Consider the following 20,599-nt stretch of genomic DNA (forward strand, 5'->3'; position numbering starts at 1 on the left):
ACCATACAGCCACCTGTTCATAAATTTTTCTTCAGCTGTGCTAAATGTAACTAGTTAATCATGCCTGGGCTTATATTTAGGTCCTATGGGGCATTCAGAACTGAATTTCTTTCCATAACATCTTATTCCAAGTTGATTCAAACTCTTTGAGAAATTTTTACAGGAATGACAGCTTTTATTTTCTCCCAAAATGTCATTTTTTTAAACTATGTTTAGACCAACTGAGTGACATTTTCCATTTATTGGCAGTACCATTTTTCACTCTACTTTCATGCTTTTTTCTGGTGTTACTTTTGCAAGAACTTTATTTCTCATGTATTAAGAAGTATGCTAACTAAGAGATTTTTTTCTATCTTTTTCAATTACTGGTTTTGGTTGTTATAAATTATTAACATCAATGTTTAGAAAGAAGACACAAGATGAAAATAGCACAGCTGGAAACAAAAATATAGTCTTCTGAATGCATTATATGAAATGAAATTTATATTTATATTTTCCATTGAGTTGAAGAGCTATTACTGCTTCAATTTTATGAAATTCGTGGATGCATATGTATGTATATGTGAATACCCACAGAACTCAAAATATTCATTTTTTTTCTTTTATTATTCATATGTGCATACAAGGCTTGGTTCATTTCTCCCCCCTGCCCCCACCCCCTCCCTTACCACCCACTCCACCCCCTCCCGCTCCCCCCCTCAATACCCAGCAGAAACTATTTTCCCCTTATCTCTAATTCAAAATATTCATTAAAAACAAAATAATGAGTGCATCAGAAATATTGTAACAGCATTAAATGCTTTAGAAAAATAAATGTGATTTAAAAAAGAGCTATTGATGCAAAGTACAGGTTAAAAATATCTTTGGTATACACAATCTCACATAAATATTTATAGATGCTCCCATAATTAAAACATATTGATTTGAACTTTTCTTTCCCATGAGCATATCAAAAAGTACCTGTAAAGGGAAGAATGTAGAACATCCATTTCATAGAGGAAATTGCATTTTTGTTTGCTATATTCAGTGATATTTTTACCAAGTCCTGAATAATGTATACTTTTTGGAAAGATGATAGAAATTGTTCCCTGGGCTATAAGGAATGGATTATTTCATACCTTTGCATGCATGAAGAGCAATTATAATGGATTATTGTATGTTGGTCACCTTGTCTTGGGAAATGTTCTGAAGGCTAAGAATCAAAAGAAAGACATTTCTAAAGGTGATGAAAACAGAGAAATTTTAGCTAAGTGGAGTATCCTTATCTATATCCAAAAATGTATATAAGGAGATATTTGAAACAGATCCAAATCAAATGTGTAATAATCATGCCATTGTAGAGACTTAGCTCTGTTCCAAATCCAGGCAAGAGATATTACTCTTGAAGAAACAAAGTACACTTTGACAGAGAAAGAGAATTGAACAGAATAAATTGGGCAATACTTAGTTTCAAAAAAAGATCATTCAGAATAACCCAATATTTGAAAAGAATAATGATTATTGGCATGCAAATTGAAGCACAATGAAAATTCTTCACAAAATGTTAGACATATATATAACTGACTATTCAATTTCTTTCATCTTCACTTTATAAAATAAATTCAATGACCAAAATGATTAAGATCCATGTAATGTCTTATGAAAAGTAGGAAAGCCATTTTGAAACTTACACCTGATTGTTTTCAAATCCCATGATATGTTTTTAAACTGTCCAGATTTTTGAGGCTTTTAGTCTTTTTGTCTAAGATGAACTAAGTCAGGCTGCAGTCATAAGACACCTCAGAACCCAGAAGGTTATAACAAGAGTTGGCTACTCAAGACACATGTCCATATAACTCCACAGTCTTCACTACTGCATCATGGAGGTGCATGGTACAAATTCCTTCTGAGACACAGCCAGGTGCCAGAACATAATATCTTCATTTGTATTGCTGTAGCAACAAATAACCACAAATCTAGTGACCCCAAACCACACATATCTCTGCTCTTCCAATTTCATAGGTTTTAAACCCAGTGCAGATCTCAGCTGGCCAATATCAAGGCTAGGTGGAAATACATTTCTCCTGGAGGTTTTAGGAGAAAGGAGAGGCTTTAGGTTTACTTTTCTCAACTTCTTTAGGATACCCACTACAGTGGACTGAGTGGTGGCCCCAAAATGTATGTGTACATCCTAACCTCCAAGATATGTGAATATTGGTAGGTATGATTAAGTGTATTATGTTACATGTGATTAAGTTAAGGACATAAAGAAGAGGACCACCTGCTGAATTATCTGGGTGGGCACTTATAAAAGTGGGGCAAAGGAAGATTTACCAGACACACCAAGGAGAAAGTGATATAACATGGAGGCAGAGATTGAAGTGAGGTGACCACAAGCCAAGGAAACCAGAAAAAAAAAAACAGAGCAGAGCAGAAACCAGAAGAGCAATGGAACCATGCTTCTGCTCTGCAGAAGGAACACAGCTCTGTTGACCTCATGATTTTATACTTCTGGCCTGTAGAACTGGGAGAGAATAGGTTTCTGCTACTTTAAGACACCAACTTTGTGATGCCTGGTTATGGCAGCCCTCGGAGAGGAACATCTGCCCCCATTCTCGATTTTCAAAGCCAACAAAGGAAGGTCTAGTCTTTCTGACACTGGTATCTCTCACACTCTCATATTCAGTCACATTCTTCTCTGGCCATAGTCAGTAAGTATCCCCTGCCTTTACAAACTCATGCAATTACATCCTCCAGAATAATCTCCCCATCTCAAAATCTTTACCCTTAATCACCTCTTCAAAGTCTTCTTGTCACCTAAGATAATACTATAAGCATGGATTCTGGGAGGGAGGCATCAGTATCTTTGGGAAACATTATTTTACCTTTCACACAGTTAAGAGGCAACATGGAATCACATTTAGTGTGTAAATATTTCTTCCAGAAATTACAAGCATTATTTCCATTCACATTTTATTGACCAAAACAAGTTCTATAGATATTTCTGAGTTCCACAGTAGTCCACATTTAAGAAGGACTACTGAGCAAGAGAATGACAATATGCTCTACCTTGGAGTGCCTAGTAGTTTTATTGTGTCAAAAGTTCACATTCTCAGGATGTTCCATGAGAAAAATATTAGGGTAGAGAAGTAAGAAGGGCCCCTGTCTCAAAGGGAATTTTATAAATATTGTAATACTATTTGTAAACAATTCACAAATTCTCTAAAAGAAAAGACAAATACTATAAAGGAAACTCATTTTAATCCATCTGAAAATGATTAATTAATTAATTTAAGGAAAGCCACAAAAGGTGTCATAGCCAATGGAGGTTTCATAGTCAGTGCCTCTCCTGTTCATCTTCAAGATTCAGTTTCTGGAAGAATCCTCATCACCACTCTCCACCCAGTGTGGCTGCAGGACCTATGTCAGTTCCCATAATAATGGGATCTGAAATTTATGCTTGTGCCTCCACCCTTTCAAGTAGCTTTTTATGTCACAATGTATTTTTAGGCAGAAATTGCCTTATATTGGTACCATATTGGAATGAAGCTCATCAAAGTTGCTCAGAATATTTTGAATTAAATAAAGTATTAAAAAGCAAGTGAAGAATAGTTAATAGGTGAAAGCATTCCAAAAATGTGGTATAAGAGAACAAGCATGTTGTTGAAATACTAAGTTAAAAGAAATTAAAGGTGGAAAATATGTAAGGAAGCTGAAAGTTTGCTATACCAAAAATCAATCCATTTATTTAGCTATCTATATGTTATGAAGTTCAGACACTAAAAATGGCACAAGTAGGGCTCTGTCCTATTAAATAAGTAACAATATAGTAAGCATGTCAGAATATCACACTGCCAGAGAAAAACAGTGATGGAAAATCAATATCAGATAAGCACTGAAAACAGTAGCATGAGCCGTGTGCTTGACATTTAATAAGCAAGTACAATTACACTTAGGACTAATGTACACTTCAGGAATATTCTGTACTTACACTAACCTTTCTCCTCTTCCAAAGAGTGGAACTAATTAATTTCACTGACATCTGAACAAGGATGAATCAGCTCTTTAGACATCCATTTTCAGTATTGTAAGGCAGATCAATCAATATCAAGCCAAAAATTCTCCCATTCAGATTTGAGTTTTCTATTCCCATGTTTCTCAGTGTAAAGGTTTTGTGTCTGTACATTTCATATTAAAACTTGAGCTTCAGACTATTTACTAATCTCTGAGAACTCATGGGCACCGATATGTTAAATATCTAAATGAGTGAAAATTCTTATTCAGAAAGGACAATTCATATGCAAACTAGAGGGCTAGCCAGTTGAAATCATGCTATCATTTTTATCACCTTTATTATAGTCTGGGTGGCTTTAGTTTTCAACACCCATCTGTCTTCAGTTTCCTCAGCCACAATGACTATTATAAGCAGCAAATATAACTCAGTGAAAATTCTAGAAGTGTTTGGTAGGAAGATGGTAACAGGAGCAGAAATCTGTTGGCACTTCCTGAGTGAAGCCTCCCTGCTGCCTTCCTCCACATGCACTGCTGCCGGAATGCACTGAGTCAGCCTCACTGAAGATCTTCACTTCACTATGCTTCCAGAGTTCTCAGGTATTCAAATGGCATTTTCCATGACAAACTTCTCTTTTTAGGGTTTTATAATAATTTGGCTAGAAATTATAATTTGATTGGGTTCTAAGAAAATTTCTGCTAGAGTGTATCTTCTGACCAGATTTAAATTTAAAAAGAAATGAAAGCTACTCTGGCAGCTTTAACTTATACAAGTGTAAAGACACGACAGAAAATGTGCTAGACCTATGACTTTAATTCAAAATACTGTCTGTTACAGCTGAAGTTCTGAATAAACCATCAGATCTCTGTGCATGCACCTGGGTATCCTGTGGCATGTCCTTCACTGAAAGGACATGATTCATTGATATATTATGCTCCTTTGTTATCTGCTGATTCAATCCAAAAGTTACCCAAATAAAATATTCTTTGCCAATGCACTTAGCACCCAATTTTCTAGAAATAGTCTTGTAATAATACAGAAAAAGAGTCGGTCCTGAGTATTCTCTGATGGGAAGAATTAAGCATGATTTGTCAACGTAAGAAGCAGCAGTCTTGCTCTTCCTCTTGAAGCCTTAGATATTTGTTTATTTTGTCTGGAAGAAGAGATACTCAGAAATTTAATCATTATCAATACCACAAGCACCAACACTGTCAGCACAGGGTATTAAAATGAATGATTTGACTCTAGAAATCATTCCATATAATTCTCTGCCTGCCACGGGAGATGGCAAACTTCTGACACTAAAAGCTGGTGGCCTGGAATTGTGCCTATGGAATTATGCTTCTGGATCTCTTGACATAAGGACCATACCACCCCAGTTATGATCCTGTGAGCAGCTATCAGAATGCATACTTTGAGCTGCTGCCTACCTTTAGGCAAAATTGTGAAAAGAGCAGCACATCTATATTCTCAGTGCTCAAAATAGTCATGACTCAGCCCTTCTCTAAAAAAGCCAATGCCAGTCTTCTCCTGCTGGGCAGAATGAAAGTGGGCACACCTTGGACAGCTCAGAAACTTTGTTTCACTGCCTTCATCACAATCACACTCTTTCCAATGGAGTAACCAGCCAGGGACAGTGAGCAGCTGCTTTTGGAGTCAGTCGTGCCTGTCCATGTTTAGATGTGGCTGCTGCTTCACAAGAGTCAGAGACCAGAGTCTTTTAACATTAATATTTTACATTTTAGTTCATAGGTAAAGAAGTTAAAAAAAAAACAGAACGTTTGCTTCACTTCCCTCATCCAAATCTCACATTGTATCTGACACCTAACTCCAAACACATCATTTGGCATCTACACATATTTATTGAGAACTTGTCATGTGTTGAGCGTTATCAGCCATAACTTATCTCATCCTAGGAAACACAGAGATGTAGAATTTATAATCTGTCTTATAATGAAGAGAAAGTTGATATTCAAGGAAGAAAAAAACAGCACTCAAGGTCATACAAACATTTAAAAACAGATCTTGAACCTGAGTGAAGATTTAGAATGCTTGGTCCAGCATTCTAAGTTAATAACTTAGTTTGGCTCTCTAGCTTTAATTTCTTATACTTGGAGGTCACTATCTAAATACAACCAAAAAAATCTGATGAAACCAAAAGTTTATAGAACTTCTGGCTTACTTAATCACCTCCTATGCATTAACATTATCTTTTTGCAGACAAGAAGTTTAAAGTAAAAGTAGCAATCATTCCTTTGCAATAAGGACTTTGATTGTCCCCATGGCTTAGATTAGGGCCAGTGAGGTTTGATGAAACCAGTGAGATTAAGTAACCTCTTCAAGGTCAAAAAATTGTAGAGGCAAATTACAATGCCAGATGTTAAGTTTCACAGATAAACAAAAAAATAGTAAGCTGTGGGCATCCAAGGAAGGGAAGTTATGGCTGTTTAGAGCTCAGAGAAGTTTATGAAGATGATCACATTAAATGTATTGGTTTAAGGATTAGTAGAAATGAGCTATGTGATAAACAATGAAGAAAAATTGTTCCTTCTTTGCTTATGAGTTTAGAAAAGTCTCCAAGGACAGGAAAGAACAAGGCTCACATGTGGAAATAAATAGATTATACCTGTGTATGGGGAACTTCCAACTAGAATCCCCTTTTTTTTCCTTTATTTTATACTATCAAATGTCCTAAGGGCTAGTTTTCATTCATCTTTAAGGATTTAGTTTTAACATCACCCTTTCCTGGATGTATTTTCAGAACACAAATGCCCTATAATTTAAATACCCCTATTAGAAAATTACATTGAAATATTGAGTTCAACTATCTTTTGCTCAAAACTGGATGTGCATTCTGTGAATGCACAGTGACAGGCATGACATAAAAACTCAAGAAATTTCAGAATTTGAATGAATTACCTCAACCACTACTTTCATGCATCTCTTAGTACTGCTTAATATAAATACTTTACTCTCTTCAGTGCACTGATTCTCAATCTCTTGATACAATAATGAGCTTGTAAACAAAATGTAGTCACCTTAGAGTGACTATATAAATATAAACACACACACACATGCACACGTGCATACACACACACACACACACACACACATGTGTTTGAGTTTTAAAATCACATGATGAGTGTTAAGAGCTGGTTTGTATCCCACAAATTCATAAGGTGAAGTCCTAACCCCAGTACTTCAGCATATGACTCTATATTTGGAGACAGAATCTCTAAAAAGATTAAGTTAAAATGAGGTCAAAAGGAGGAAATGAGGACATAGACATGAATGGGAGAAGTCCCCATGATGAGACAGTGTGAAAGCAGCTCTCTATGAACCAAGAAGATGCCTTAGAAGAAATCTATCTGCTGAAACTTTGGTTTCTAACTTCTAATCTCCAGAACTGTGAGGGAAAAAAAATCTGTTGTTTAACTCACCTGAAACCAGGTATGGCTTGGGCACTTCTGGAAGTTGCCACAAAAGTTTTTGTCAATCAAGATCAGGAAGCTAAATGGGAGGCCAACAGAATGATGAATAGGAAAGTGGACCTCCTTGGAGCAGCCCTTGTTGGACAGTCAGGCAGGCCCTGGAAGGTTAATCCATGCAACAGCTGGGGCAATCACCATGGATGATGTATGGAGCCCCTAAGACGCCCTCACCCAAGAGAGGAATGAGGGAGAAATCAATGTGCCTACTGTCATCAGGAAGGGCACTAGAAGAATGAATGCTCCCAGTGGGCCAGGGGCTCCCAAAAGGCCCCCCAGACCAGAGGTAAATACTGGATTGTTGAGGGAAAGTATCAGGTCACTCACATGGGAGCCAGCCCTTGGGAGGAAATCATTGTCTGACTGGCAACCCTGGAACGCTATGAGGGGGGCTAGGGCCCCCAGGAGCCTATGATCTGAATCAGGATAAGAAGCCATTCCATTGACCTCGAGGTGGATATGAGTGCTGCACATTTAGTGTGCCCCAACCAGTGGGCCCCCTTTACAAAAGCATACAACTATTATTGGGGCTGCCAAGGACTGGGCCTGCTGCCCCTTCTTCGTGTTCAGACAATACAATCTTGGGAGTCATGAAATGAGATATTTTACTTTATCCCCTCAATTGCCCCATGGGTCTGATGGGCAAGGTCTTATGCAAACTGAGGGCACAGGTAACTTTTAATTTGGATGGTACAACAGCCTTAAAGTTGAGAGGACCTGAGGCAAAGAATCTAATCTTCACAATCACACAAGAAGAGGAGTAGCAGCTCTATGCCCCTGAGGGAAGGCCTCCTGTGGTTCCTGAGTTTCCCTTCAAGATTCCAGGTGTATGGGACCCCTGGAGCATGAGTGCTTGGAAGTTATGGATGAGGATATCTTGAGCTGGCCAGATCTAACTGATCAGCCTATCAGCCATCAAGATGTCGAATATTTCACAGATGGCAACAGCTTTATCTGGGATGGCACATGATTTGATGGCTAAGAATAGTAACTCTAGACTCAATCATTGAGGCCTGCCTGCTGCTGGTCAGAACTTCTGCACAAAAGGCTGACATTGTTTCCCTCATGCAGGTACTCCAGCTCTCTGTGGGAGTACGGGCAAACATCTACACTGACTCTAAATATGCTTGCACAACCAATCATGTCCATGGGGTCCTATATAAGGAGATGACTTAGTTTAAGACAGAGAGGGAAATTTTCTACCAGATGGATGGTGGAAATTTGCCAATGGCCATATTGCCATCCCTGAGTCACTGACTCCTACCTTTGTCAAGCAGTTCCACAAAAGAACTCATTCAGGGCAAACAGCCCTTGAGTTAACCCTGGCCCAGAACTTTTGTGTCCCCAAACTCTCCAGGATAAGTAAGGCAGTATGTGAAAGATGTAGCCTATGTGCCAAAAACAACCCCTGGCAAGGGCCAAGGTTGCCTCCCCAGGTGCAAAGCATTGATGGAACTCCTCTTGAAAACTTGTTTGTGGACTTCACTGAAATACCTTGAGCTCCAGGATGGAAATATCTATTGGTGTTTGTCTGCATCTTTTCAGGATGGGTGGAAGCCTTTTCCAGGATCACTGAAGAGGCCCAGGAGGTGGCCAGATGTCTGCTAAAGGAAATCATCCCGTGGTTTGTAATACCTGTGTCTATTCTGTTGGTCAATGGGCCAGCTTTTGTGGGTAAAGTGGTATAGCTGATAGCAAAGGGCTTAGGAATCACCTGCATATTGCATACTGCCTACCGCCCCCTGGGTTCAGGAAAAGTGGAATGTATGAAGAGAACCCTAAAATTATAGGTGGGAAAACTATGTCAGGAGACCCTACAATATGATCAATTACTACCCGTAGCATTACTGAGGATTAGGTCTAGTCCTATGAAGTGGCCAGGTCTTTCACTTTTGAAGTCCTTTATGGATGCCTACTCCTCCTTAATTAACAGAATATCAGAGGACCTCAAAGAAATAGAGGACTTTATCTTGAGACAACAGATGCAGGTCCTTAGGTTGACTCTTTTGAAAATCAATGACTGCATCCAGGAGAGACCTCTGTTAGCCTGGCAACTTCCATTCACCCTTATAGGTCAGGGAATGTCATCTGGGTAAAGGAATGGCATGTCCAACCATTAAAACCGCACTGGAGGAGCCCTGTTGTTGTTATTTTGTTTATTCCCACCACAGTTAAGGTGGCAGAAAATACTCTCTGGATCCACCACAGCTGAGTGGAACCAGCTTCTTATCAAGTGGGAGTGCATACCCAATCCAGCTTCATCATGCAAGATTACCCTTCAGGACACCTGTGCACTTCCTCTGCCAGACCCCACTTCCTAGGAAACAACAGAGGACCAGGTATGATGGGACAATAGCCCTACTCTGGTCCCTCCAGAAGGTGACTAGTCTAAGCACAACAGAAGATTGAGTAATCATCTCCTCCTCTCTTCAAGGATGAGTCCCTTTGTGTTTTCTTTTGTTAAACATAAATAGTTTTCTGCTTGGGGATCCCCAAACCTTAGACTGTGCTTTATGTATACATACTACCTGAGCAGGAAGTGTTGTCATCAACTCCTTGCTTTTTCATACTTACTATTACTGTACAGGCAGCATCATTGGATCATGCCATCTACTTAGTATGCTCCCATGGTAATCAACATACCTCTTTCAATCCCATCTACCATCCTTGGGAGAAATATGGGGGGATTTAGGGTTCTCATTAACTGTACCAGGTGTTCAATCCTGATAAGCCAGTGTCAGTGTATTTTTATATATGTTCAGGCATAGGCCAGGATAACAGGGAATATGGAGGCCTAGCCTGGGAGACAGAGAGAGCCTTTATGTCAAATGAGAGATACATGTGCCCAGACCCACATGGCAGGTCATGTGGTGGCTCAGGTTGGAATTATTGTGCTTACTGGAGTTGTGTCTCATTGACTACTTTGCAGACAGTAGGACACTTGATCCTCCACTGTGAGGGGACACCTAGACCTGTACCTTTAGCAATTGCAACCTTGTAAATTTTACTATACTTAAGCCCCCAGATTGGAGATGTGCAGTTGGTATAAAGATAAATGGAAATGGATATGATTATGGGACCCTATGGACCTTAAGTTAATAACTATCAACCATGAGAGTTCCTCTTATCAGGTCTTCCATTCCTTTTATGAAGAAATGCCAAGTGAGTTTTGTTAGGAAAATGCCGCACATCACACACAAAGGAGGCTCACAAGAGGTTTCTCAGGTCCATAAGTTTAGTAAGTAGGTTGGCTGGCCAAGAGAAAATGGCCCAGCAGCTTCTCTCAGTGGGTCTGGCCTTAAGTAGTATTTGGGAGAAAGCAAGGGCAAGGGACAGACAAAGAGAAGTGGTGGGAGATAAGAGACATTGGGTTTTGATCTGCCAGGGATGAGACCAGCTGTGGGAGCAAGGTCTAGGGGAGGCAAAGGGAGGTGGTGGGAGAAAAGGGACAGTGGGCTTTGATCTGCAAGGGATGAGCCAAGCTGCTAAAGCAAGGTCTAGGGGCAGGTAAAAGAAGGTGGTGGGAGATAAAGAACAGTGGGCTTTGTTCTGCAAGGGGTGAAACCAGCTGTAGCTTAGGCTGCATAAGGGACCATTCTTATCATTCTCCTATTTTTTGTTTAATAATGATGAGGGTAGGGACTGAGGATCAGGAATTGGGGAAAGCATCATCTGTTTAGCTACTTCCTGCTGGCAGGGGGCATTATATGGTGAAGGATCCCCAGGCTCCTGTGGCATCCTAGGTGGGGCCGTCACAGTAGTTTTTCCAGGCAGTTTTCAACTCTGTAAATGTTTGTACCATATTTAGATAAAGTCTAGTTAATGAACATAGTTATAAGATGATCATTTAAGAAACAGTTGTATGAGCAAATATATAAATGAACTCTGATTTACTAGTACTTAAAGTTTCACAAGATCAACAGAAAACATAAATAAATTTTGATAAAATCTTTTTCTAATGCTTTTTTGTAGATGTTATTCAGAGCAGAACCATATTAAGATAACCTCATTATTTTATAGTGTAGAGAATTTGATTTTAGCTTGACATGACCTTAAAAATCTTTTAGGAAACTCTTAGATTATATTTAACTTTAATTTTATTACACATTGAATCTTATTGTATACATTTTAAAAATTTACTTAGACCTTTATATGACATATCAAACCCTTTGATGGCTTGTCTTCATCCCTCCTATTTGAAACAATATTTAGGACAAACCCTTCTTTAAAAAATCCGTTTTTATCTAAAAATATTTTTTTCTTTAACTTCTTAAAAGATACATTTATTACCTATTTATAGCTGTTTATTTTGTAACTTGTATTTTAAAATTAACTTTTATAAGAATTATAAATTTATTTTAGGGGCTGAAGTAACTAATTTGAAGTCCTTGTTTTTGTAAGGAATTTATGATAGGCAGAAGACCTCATCATCTCTCAGGCTTGAGGGGATATTGATTTGGGTGTGGAAAGTATGAGGGATTTTTGAGTTTTATTTGAATAGGGAGATCTACAATCATTTCATCAGTTTAAATTATGGGATCTATTTGTTTCTGAAGGAGGGGACAGCAGAGATAGCTGCCTGGGAGAGGAAAATTTGAGTTTGTAGTTGTGATAGTAAATCTTGTCCCAGCAGGGACATTGGAGTCTTAGGTACTATGAGGAAAGAGTGACAGAAGAGGAGGTCTCCCCAAGAGCAGGCGACAGGCTAGGTAAACTAGCACTCTAGGGGCTGGCCAGATTTGTCCTGAATGATAACCTTGTCATTGGACTGGGTACTGGGAGAGAAATGAGCTCTACTGTTTGGTTGGAAAATATCTTTCTTTTTTTGTTGTTATAATTACTACCATAAGGCTCCTTAACATTGAAGCTAAGAAATGGAGCGTGGACAGGAGGCTGGGACCCATCAATTCATAGGAGGTGGCACCTCACCTTCTATCTGGAGATGGGGCACTTAAACTTCCAGTGGTTACTTTTGCAGAGAATGCAGGGTCCTGTTTGGGGGCGGCGCTGTCTCCCAGGCTGTCCCCCCTTAAGCATTCTGTGCAGAAATGTCCCTCCTGTCTACCATGGTAGCAAACTCGAGATGTAGGCCCCAGTCTGGTGGGGGCAGCAATGAGGTCATGTCTCTTTTTTTTTCTCTGTTAGTAATGTCCTGGTTATAATATTCAGACATGGCTAGTTGTATTAGTTGATCCAATGACTTCTTTTCCTTTAGCCATAGACTGAGATTTTACAAATATCAGGGGCTGACTGTTAGAAATTTATCTTTGAGGAGAACCTCTCTCACCTGTCACTCAGGGTTCATTGTCGCATGTTTTCTGATAGCCTCCTTAAAGTGATGTAGAAAGGTAAGAGGATTTTCTTTTAGGGCATTGCTGTAAAGCAAAGTTGTTATTTTACATTGGTACCTGACACTCTGGAGAGCATGTCTCTGAATTGTTTTGGGCCTCAGATTCCTCATTTGAAGAAGAAGGAAACTGGTCTCGGTTAAATAATTTTTTTATTATGAGGTGGCTGAAGTGGCATTAATGACAGTTATCTTCTTCTTCTTCTTCTTATTTGATTTAGTAATGTTGAGAAATTGAACCTAGGGCTTTGTACATGCTGGGCAGACATTTTTCCATTGAGCTACTTCTTTAACCCCAAATATTATTTTGCCTTTGTCTGTTCTGGATTTGAACTCAGGGCTTTATACCTGTAAAGTGGCACTCTACTGCTTGAGTTATATCATTAGTCACTTTTAGTGTGGATCAGTTAAGGGGACTGTCTGTTCCCCTGTAGGTAAGTGTATTTATTTCCTCAGTTCTAGGTGTTGCTAGTATTGGGACTTATTGCAAATGTTAATTATTTTTAACCTGAACAGCTTGGGCCAGAACCCATTGTTTTGTTTTGTTTTGTTTTGTTAATGAGAAAAGAGTCGGGTCTAGTAGAAGCATAATATCCTTTTATGCTAATTGAAAGGTTTGGACTTCTTCCAACCATTACCTGTTAAGGGGGAAGCACCCATTAGAATGTTTTGGATATTGGGGTGGCTTAGAAAGTAGGGCAGAAGGTGGAGCAGTAGGAATGGGACTTATCATTTATAAGGGGCTTTTTTGTTCTTCCTTTCTATGTTTATCCTGTGGCTTACAAAGAATGGCCAGCATTTACTATCTAAATAGTAATTGTGGAGCCATTCTGAGATGAAAGAAAATTTGTATGGGGACCTTAGTTTACTCTTTTTACTTTTACAGAAAAGATCTAATTGGAGTATGGTATTGTAATTTAAGGAACCCTGTGAAGGCCAGTTCTCTAGGTCACCCAAGGCATATTGAGGCCAAGTCTCAGTACAAAGCTTTTAACATCAATAAGCCAGAAGACTGGAAGGTACAGATCCCATCTAGAAAGAAGAAAACATTAAGATCCTGCCATTTAGCTAACAGTAGGCAGCCTCTTTAATAAAGACTACTTTTTAATAAAGGAATAAATCATGTGTAAAGTTAGAGAAGGACATTCAGAGGGCCTTTTGGGCCATATGGGAGTACCATATGGGAAAACTAGTGTTAATATTTGGAGGGAAAAATTTATGTTGAGGCCAAAAGTATAGAAAAATTTAAATGAGAAGTTTAGAGACCACAGTAATGTATATTTTGTTATTTTTGGAACTATAACCTTGAGTTAACAATTGCTTATAAGGCTGGGGTTGGTGCCAGGTGTGAGGTGGGGCTAGGAGCAGGGCTTGTGCAAGGTGCCACTCCCCCCAGGACAAGTGAACCTGTCTGCCTAGGCCTGATCCTGTGGCCTGTCACCCCTCCCCCCATCCTGTGTACTCTGCATTTGTTTATTTTAGGGGAAGTGGCAGTGGACCATAGCCATCGCCATGTGTGGCTGGTGGCCCAGGATGTGCTGGGTCCTCTCCATGGACTTTTTTGCTACAGCAGGCATTTTTGCCGTGTCCTGGAGCTGGCATCCCTGTGCATGAGCATGCCTGTTTGTTTTCTCTCCTTCCCTTGTGGGGGTGGAGTTATGGTGTGAGCATGGCTGCTGCAGTTTTGTAAGCGCTTTTGTAAAGCACCTGATTTAAAGTTACTTTAGATTGAGAAGCCTGGCAAACTATTTGCAATAATTTATGTCATAACATAACGTGTTACAAGTTTTTCATGGGAGACAGGGTCCCAGTAAGCCCAGGGAATGGAAGGGAGACAGAGATGAAGGACATGTGGTGAGACAATGGAGGAAGCAGTAAAGGTGTCCTGACATCTTAGGTAAGGGAAGGGAAGGCAGAGCCTAGAGGCATGACATGCCTGAGGGATTAGCCATCACCTGCATCTCTAAGTCACTTCCATTGACTGGTACTGGAACACTTTCAACACCATGAAGCCTCCATTCTCCAGTTGCTGTCTCAGGAGAAAGGGACATTAGATGGGGGAAAACGGAAGCAATCATGAGACGCCATAATCAAACAGGACTCTGCCAATGTAGCATGAGGCATATGGAATAAACCTGGGGATTGGTCTCAGCCCACAGGGAGGGAGCATGAGCTCCCCAGAATCAGAAGGACTTGGGCAGGGGAGCAAGAGTTGCAGAGAGAAGGCTTAGAGCAGAGATAAGAGAAGGCTTGGACATAAGGAATCTCCTTTTACTTTCCAGTGCCTTCACAGAAGGTGTAGAGGTCTCTGACAATGTTAGAGTTAAGTGGGCAATCTAGTGGCCATTTAGAGTTATTGTCCAATCGGTATTGTGGCCAAGCCTGAATGGAAAGAAAAATGAGTTTTTTGCCTTTAGATCAGGTGAGAGCCGCAGGGGCTTGAGGTTGGCCAACAGACAGTCCAGAGGAGTGTCTAAGGGAACTTTGGAAGGTCCAGTGCCCATGGTGAGACCCGTTCTGAGGAAGAATTTGGCAGGCATCCCTGAGATATTGTTTTCCTGGATGAAACAGAGGAGTGGAGGACCTCAAGGGAACATCTTCACTGAGAGGATTGTTCACACCTCAGGAACCTGGTTCCTGAAGCAAGTGAGTCAGGACCTAGTACTAGGATTTTCAACCAACTGAGAGAGAGAAAGAGAGAGAACCATGACTCATGGTGTGGGAGTGTGAGGAAACTCACCAAGGGAGGACTGAGGTTATTAACTGGTGGTGGGCGAGTAATGGGAGTGCCCTGACTTTGAGGAGGTTTTCTGTGAGCAAGACTGGCAATGGCGGCACTAATTTGGGGTCAGGGCTCCTGGTAAAGCAGCTCAAATCCCAGTAATTTTATCCAGGGTTAAGGAAGGCAGCTACGAGGGCCTGAATATACTGACTGGGAGAGCAAGGTTGATGCTAGAAGCTCATCTGATCCAAGCCACAGCACCAAAATGTTAGGAAAATGTCACACATCACATACAAAAGAGGCTCACGAGAGGTTTCTCATGTCCAGAAGTTTAATAAGCAGTTGGCTGGCAGAGAGAAAATGTCACAGCATCTTCTCTCAGAGTGTCTGGCCTTAAGTACACTTGGGAGAAAGCAAGGGCAAGGGATGGAGAAAGAGAGGTGGTGGGGAATAAGGGACAGTGGGGCTTTGATCTGCCAGGGATGAGACCAGTTGTGGGAGCAAGGTCTAGGGGCAGGAAAAGGAAGGTGGTAGGAGATAAGGAACAGTGAGCTTTGTTCTGCAAGGGGTGAAACCAGCTGCAGGTTAGGCTGCAGAAGGGGCAGTTCTTATCAAGTTTACTATATCTATCAAGACCAATAATCTCTTCCTTTCACTAGCTGAATCCATAACCAGACACTCCTTGTCATTTGGTGTTATGTGTGTGGGGGAACCAACCTCGGAGACCATTGGCCATGGGAGGTTAAGGTGATAAACCCACAGGAACCCTTTAATGAGACTGCCTTCTCCAGCCACAGGAAAAGTGTCTGGTTCCTAAAACTTCCATTATTGGAAATAACTATTTCTCACCCAAAAGGTCAGCTCTCCATCTGGTAGGGGATTTAACTTGCTTAGGACAAAAATGTTACACATCCAGAAAACCCAATGGTGGGAATGCCAGGCCATGCAGGATTTAACACCTATCCTCTGTCCAACCTTGCTAATCTCAAGACAACTTGGGACAAACTTTCCTTGAACATAAATTGGAGAGCACCCAGTGTGCTGTTATGGGAAGCAAACTTAGATGATGCTACCCATAAGTTGGTTTGGGCCTTTCATACTGGAAATGATTAGGTCATCCTTTTCCTTGTTCTCCCTCACACAAGGTAAAATATTGGGAGTCTCCACATTTTGAGAAAAGACAAATAGAAAGAAATGGGGTGCCTTACAAATTGGCAATTGGAAGGATGATGAATGGCCTCCTGGGCAAATCATTCAGTATTATTGTCCTGACACTTGGGCAGAAGATGAATTCTGGGGGTATCGTACCCCTATCTATATGGTCATCCACACTATTTGGCTCCAAGCAGTGGTTGAAATTATAACTAGTGAAACTGCAAAGGCTCTTAACATACTGGACAAACAGCAGGCAAAGGTACGCAATGCAATATACCAAAACTGCTGGCCTTGGACTATTTACTTGCCTCCAAGGGAGGCATATGTGGAAAATTTAACCTAAGCAACTGCTGCCTACAGATTGATGATGTAGGGAAGGTCATAGAAAAGGTCACAGAATGAGAAAGATTGCTCATTTCTCTGTCCAGATATGGAGAGTATAGAATCTCAATGGCCTGTTTGGAGGATGGTTGTCTGCCACAGGTGAACTCAAAACCCTAATAAGGACTTGTCCTGGGAGCATGTTTAATATTATCCTGCCTTGTTCCCTTAGTATTGTGATCTATCAGTACCATTATGAAGGCCAATATAGAAAGAAAAAAAAACAGTTGCCCATATAATGATGCTGTGGAAATATAAACCCTTAAATCAAGAATGATGCTCTTTGACCCTAGACGAGTCTGAATTTCAAAGGAGGGAAGAATGTAGCAAGGAGGAGGGGGGACAACATAGCAGGGAGATAAAACTTAAAGAATGTGAATGTGAGGAAGGTCAATTAACACTGAGGTGAAGTAGCCAATAAAGATGCATACAACGATGTATGGGCTGAACTTTGCTCCTTGCTTCTATAATCTGCTTGCCAGGGTGTATGTGAGACCCTTTGTTCTCGGGGCTCAGCCTTTGGATGGGAATCTGCTGAGCCACTGCTGGCACACTAATAAATTATTGCTTCCAGAAAAGCCTTGGTGTCTTGTTTCCCCTCTTGAATGTACCACAACTTGGGATCAGATAAGAAGATGATTAGGAAACTTCCTTACTTGGTATGCAATCCAGCTTTTCACTCAATGCCAACAACATAGGGTACATCTTTTTCCATTTATTTTCCATGCTTCCCAAACTTTTAGTTATGATATTCCACAACTTGAAGACTATAATTTTTGGCATAGTTCTTGTGTCCTCACATGAAAATTTCTTCAGTCTTTACTGAGGCTGGCCAACCCCTTTAACTTTCCAATTTAAGGTGTAGTAATTAAAATAATTCAACATTAAGTATTAATCACTTAAATTTTGTTCCTATTTTTTTCTTCTTCTATTTTATTTTGCTATAATGCTGTCGTTTTCTCAATGTATTGTCTTTTACATAACCCACTTTTGCTATGCTAATCCCCACATCTTTAGTCTTTTTCCATTTTGTTGATTTCTATGCTTTTTGTTCTTAATATAAATAATAGTAAAGTTTATTAGGGAAGAAATTTAGTATAACAGGATAAGAGTGTGGGAAAATGGGGAGAAAAAGGAAATATTTCCTACTCCCCTGCCATGATACAGGAAATGGAAGCAGAGACTCCAAGAGTAAAAAGACCCAGGCAAGGATCAGTAGAATCCAGCCTCAACTGCCTGCCAGTCCTGATCCAGATCTGAGCAATTTGCTCTTCTTTTCTTTTTTTAGAGATACTGGTGTTTGAACTCAGGACCTCATGCTTGGTTGGCAGGTGCTCTACCACTTGAGCCACCTCACCAGCCCTTCCACTTCTATCTCTATCATTTTTTTCCTTTCATCTATTCACTCTTTTTTTCTATTTTCTTAAAGTAGAAGACTATATTGTTGATCTTAAACATTTCCTTTAAACATAAAATTTTAAATCAGTAGATTTTACTTTACATATGATTTAAGGATTCTTTTGACAATATTCAATGCTTAATTTTTGTTGTTGCTAATTGCAAGTCTATTTTAATTGGCCTGGTGAATCTTTCAATCTGCATAATATAGGAACATGCAAATTAATTTTCAAATATTTGATATTTGTCTTGCTATTGTTTTCTGTTTCTTTCTGGTTTATTCCCCTGTGACCAGGGGACTTGTTTTATTGAATTTCAAAACATTTAAGTTTATTAAAACTTTTTTCATGGCCAGGCATACAGTCTATACCAGTGAGTATGGTGCTTGCACCTAAGAAGAACACATGTATCAGAGTTCTTTATCATCAGTTCCCTAACTATCATTAGGTCATAGAACTTCACCTTGACCATAGTTGATTATCTGTTTTGTTTGGTGATTTGGGGGGAGGGTCCTAGTTAACATGATTCACCAGGAGGGATTATTCCTCCCTGATCTGCTTAAGTCAAAGCTGAGCACTAGACACTCTCTGGCACTCAAGCAAATTAAACTGACAGCTGTTCAACCAGGGCAGCACAATGAACTAGGAAGCCAGGACTCAGATGACAGCCTGACCAGGAAAGACCTCCCTCAGTTTTTAGTAGATCTACCTGAATTCAGGCCAACTCAGTTTCCAGGTTTTTCTTTCATTAAAAGAGTTTTAGATGTTCTTGTAAGGTACAATTTTATGTTTTGGGGGGTTCTTGCTGTTTTGGTGGTACTGGGATTTGAACTCTGTGCCTCACACTTGCTGACTAGGCACCTTACCATTTGAGGTACACCCTTTTTGCTTTAGGTTATTTTTCAAATGGGGTCTCCAATTTTTACCTGGGGCAGTCTCAGACTTCCTTGGTCCTCCTGCCTAGCAGGAATTATAATGTGAACCACCACAACTGGTTTGTTGACATGGGGTCTCAATAACTTTTTGCCTAGACTGGCTGCAAACTTTGATGCCCACTTTCTACACCTCTCAAATAGCTGACATTATAGGTGTGATCTACCATGCCCAGTCTAGCTTTGTTTGGAAATTTGTGAATGTTCTCTGTGAGGTGGCCTTGTCTCTAGGATATTCAAGGTTTTTGGAAACCTTTGTCATAGAGAACCAGTAATAACAAAGCCATGACTGGATATCCTAGAGCAGACCGTCTCATCTATGTCTATTTATATTTTCTAGTTTATGTCAACTGACAAATAGTAATTCTTAAAATTTTTATCACAATTTTCCTTTTAAATATTTTTGTTTTGTTTTCATTATGTCAAAGTTTGAGGCTCATTTAGTTGGCACACATTTCTGCTTATTTCTCCTTGATGAATTTGACATTTTATTATTTTTCAGTGTTCATTTTTACCTTTATGAATACATTTTATTTGAAATCCACTTTATATCATATTAATATCATCACTTGGGCCAGCTTAAAATTCTGTCTGTCTGGTACACTAGTACATTCCCCTTGTGTTTTAGGGTTACATTTCAAGACACACAGGTAGATTACTGAACATGGAACAGCATCAAACCCTATGTTCACTATAGGTTATTAATACCTATAAGAAAGATTACTTTACAACAATTTTTTCTAATTTAAAGCAAATTAGATGCAGTGAAACTGTTGTGACCAATTCAGGATGGAGCCCTTTTTTGCCTGTCCTTGCTGCTTTACTGCAGCCATATTGGTCTCCTTCCAGTAATCAACAACCCACAACTGCTTTGCCTCAGATCCTTTGCCTTTGTGGTTTCTAGGCATTCATGAAAGTCATGTCCTCACACAGTCAGGTCTTTAACATAGCTTTGCACAGGCTTCCTTGACCACTGTTACAATGCAGACACCACCAACCCCAGTATTGTCTTTCTCCAATTATTTTATAAAATTCATTTTTTCAGATCCTCTTCTTTACATGAAATTTTACTACACGTAATTAATTCCTTTCTGTCTCCAAATCTGTACTCAAAAAGACTTTGTTAATTCTACTTCCAAGTCTAGAACTCTGGTTGACATGTTGTCAGTATTGAAAAGGAAAAGTT

Source organism: Castor canadensis, chromosome 1 (genome assembly GCF_047511655.1).
Source record: "Castor canadensis chromosome 1, mCasCan1.hap1v2, whole genome shotgun sequence".
Lineage (NCBI taxonomy): Eukaryota > Metazoa > Chordata > Mammalia > Rodentia > Castoridae > Castor > Castor canadensis.